Here is a 3,671-nt window from a genome sequence, read left to right as displayed (position 1 = left end):
ACTTTTCTTTGGGTTGTCGTAGTTCTTCTCTTTCTTCTCTTTTTTCTCTGTTCTTTCTTCTCTTTTCTTTTTTCTCTGCTCTTTCTTCTCTTTTTTCTCTGGGTTGCTGTATTTCTTCTTTGGGCACCCATATTTCTTCTCTGGGCTGCCGCCGGCGAGCACCCATCCCGGCAGCGAGTGCACCAAGCCTCCTCCGGCCTTGGACCAGGCCTACTCCGACGTCGAAGAAAGGGAGGCGGGTGCACCAGGCCTCCTCCGGTGTCGACGTGTGTGGCCTGGGCTGAGGTGGATAGAACTCACCTGGGCTGGATTACTCCTCTAGCCTGGGTCAGTTTGCTCATTTTCTAAGTAACCCAGGTTGAATTGGGGAGCAATCTCATTTATGGGTGGAAGCAAGAAATTTTTAGCTGGGTTACTTTGCCCATGTGGATCCAACCTGGGTTGGATTTTTTTCCCACCGGTGGACTTGCTCTAAGGTTGTCGCTCAGTAGCGCAGCCACCAAAACCCTAAGGCCACCGCGCAATTGCACAGCCACCAAGCCGGAGTCTCTCCGACACCAAGCCTAAAGCCTCTCATGGCCACTTGTACGAGGCTCTCACACCCCTGCCGTCTATGCTTGGGGATCCAACTTTGGTGATAGATGTCAACCACCTTTTCAAATGGAGAAACCTCCTCCACACCCTGATCTCCAAGCAGATTCTCGTTCAAAGAAGATCTGGATTATGGAAGTGGGGCTTTGCAGCCTCTCACATGCTGATGGAGGAACATGAAGCTCCGGATCGGATCCGACCCAGTTGGGCGCGACTCAAGAGAATGATGAAACATAGAGCAGATTTGGTGTATGTGGTAACGAGGTGATGCAAAAGGTTCATGGCGGTGATGGGAGATGTTGATGTAGAGAATCCCAACGGCGAATCCGTAGGTGGAAGAGTTGATTGGATTCGAAACTTGAATCTTGGAACAATCATGGAATGGCTGCATATGGCCCGATAGACTACGTGTACGATGCAAGACGACACGGAACCGATGACCAATTTCAGGCAGGAGGTGAGCGGCTAACCTGCTAGGTGGCTCCTTTTCGGTAGGGTGCGCACATCAATTTCGTGGCCCAAGCTCAACTCAAGGCCCATATTAGGCTGGGTATCCAATGACATGTCTGCTTTGAAGCCCAATGGAGGTTTGGCACCAAAATGGAAGTGGGCTGAAATATAGACCCATCTTGAAGCCTTAATCTGGACTTTAGCTCATTTATGGGCGATGTTGATGAGCCCTGGCCTACTAGGGTTCCGAATTTGGGATCCCGGAGGTTTTGTTCCGACAAGATACAAATACTTTGGCAACTGGACTATTGAATTGTCTGGAGTAGTATTGAATGATGATTTAGGTTATTATGCGGAGCATGAAATGTCAAATGAGTGGACCATGCCACGAGACATTTACCACCCTGGGTACTACCACAACGTCTTGTTCTGTTTATAGATGGCAGCGGACGGGTATTTAATGACCACTCTGGCTTTAGGCTATCTCAATTCTCAAATAGCTCAACTACATTCCAAATATGTTATATGGAGGTGTTTCAATATGCTTGTCACCAAGTTTTATTTTTTGTTTTCCGATTTGTTTATCACCAATGACCAAACTCTATTATGTAACTTTTCAAGATGGTTAGGCAGCTAATTCTATCAATAAAAATTGTGTTTTAGATAAAAAAACTTACTAAAACAACTATACATTCCGTTTATAGATGTGTCAAATGCATAATTATTGCATATACATTCGTGTGAAGTTCCCACACACTGAAACTGTAAACATGTTTGCACCATATCAGAAATTTAATCAAACACCTAAACTTGGCCAAGTTGTATTTTGCCATATAGAGGTTAAGTATTTTTTTATTTTTTATTTTTTATTTTTATTTTTTTATTTTTAACAAAACCAAGTTTCATGTATATATCCAAAAGACGTAGGACTTTTTTATTATACATACTAGTCAATGACTGGCCGCGCCCGGCCTTTTTTATGGTCTGTTTGAAATTTTCTTGAGTAATATTTCTTTCCGTAAAGAATGCTTAACCTAGGAAGAATTTGTGTACCTAAGAGCATCTACTCCTCTTTCAAGCACTGGTTCAAGTTCAACACATGCATTCATGACCTCTTTCCTCCCATGTTCGGCACTGCCAACTCTTTTACATGCAGACTCACTTGTGTGAGTACTGAGGCCTGTAACTGAGAAAACTTCATATAGAGGTTAAGTAATTAATCAACACTAACCTACTGATAACAGATTTACCAGTACTGACGTATATTCTGAACTTCCCAGGTCAGAATTTACTCATCATAACCAACCAAGTACCAACACAGTGATCGACCTAATAACGAAATTAACTACAGCAAATGTACCGTACACATAATTAGACATCATCTTTACTGACCATTTTGTAAAAAGATGATTGCAGTTCTATCCAGATTCCAGAACTGTACAGGAAAAGAAACAAAACAGAAATGATAAATCTGTGATGCAATTAATCAAGGTGGTACAATTCAGGCCGGGACAGAGGAAACTTTGTGTAGTTGGCTTAGCCTCTAAGCTAGTTTTCTTGCATAATTCGTTATGAACGACAAGCTTCCTCCGCTAAAAATGGTGGCTGTCCAAGTCTCTTTTTGATGCTCTTGCTTTTCAGGTTTTCAATTTTAACGCTGCAGGGGTTAGGTATTGATCAACTTGGAAAAAGTCCAAATGCTTGTAGCATATATGAACATCCCCATCATTATATATGCATCAATATATTTGTCCCAATCGGAGGACATAAGTACCCACCTCATCAAGAGCGCGCTCCATTGAATTTTATCTTAATTCTCCAAGGGTTTTGTTCTTATATATTAGTTGTTTACGCGTGTGCGGGTGTCTAATGTAGTAATGTACTCTCATCGAATTATCTTAATCCGAAAAAAATAAAATCACGTATCAATTAACAATCTCGTCAGTTTAATATATGCATGAATTTGACATACACATGTTATGATTTTTTAACAATTAATTATTTAATTGAATGTAGAAAAATAATATTTCCTTTTAGCAATCGGATTCAAGATTTATTAGTGTTCCAACGCTCAACATCTCACATTCTGTTCAAAAGTTTGATGCAAGCAATGTAAAAAATATGTGTATTATATAGGGGTAGATTTATTGATGTAGAGTCTGAGAACTTATTATGTACGTTAACCATTTAGAATGTTTGTAATGAACATTTTACTTATCCTATGATTCTTATATGTTTGGCTCGCTCACATTTAGATACATTTTCTATATATCTCTATTAAAATAATTAAACCTTTTTCGTTTTTCATACTATATACTTGGAAGATTCGATCACGAAAGACCAATTGACATAGATGGAAGGGAGAGAGGGAGCTAGCTAGAAATATAATATAGAGCTTGAAGAATTACCTAGCTTTGTCCAAAACCGAAAGCAAATACTAAAAACTAACATGAAAGGTGAACGACATGACTTGTTTCACCAAAAACAAACTAATAAAACACACTTAGCTAGGTCCCTATCCTAAAGCTCCATTTCTTTTATTAACAAACAAACTAAGCGTCAGAGATTACGGCATCTCACCCAACCCCCCAGAATGCGATCGAATCGAAGAACAACCATGCATGCAGCTT

This window comes from Fragaria vesca, unplaced genomic scaffold (genome assembly GCF_000184155.1).
Source record: "Fragaria vesca subsp. vesca unplaced genomic scaffold, FraVesHawaii_1.0 scf0513160_u, whole genome shotgun sequence".
Lineage (NCBI taxonomy): Eukaryota > Viridiplantae > Streptophyta > Magnoliopsida > Rosales > Rosaceae > Fragaria > Fragaria vesca.
The sequence above is the reverse complement of the archived record's forward strand: the minus strand, read 5'-3'. Positions refer to the sequence as shown.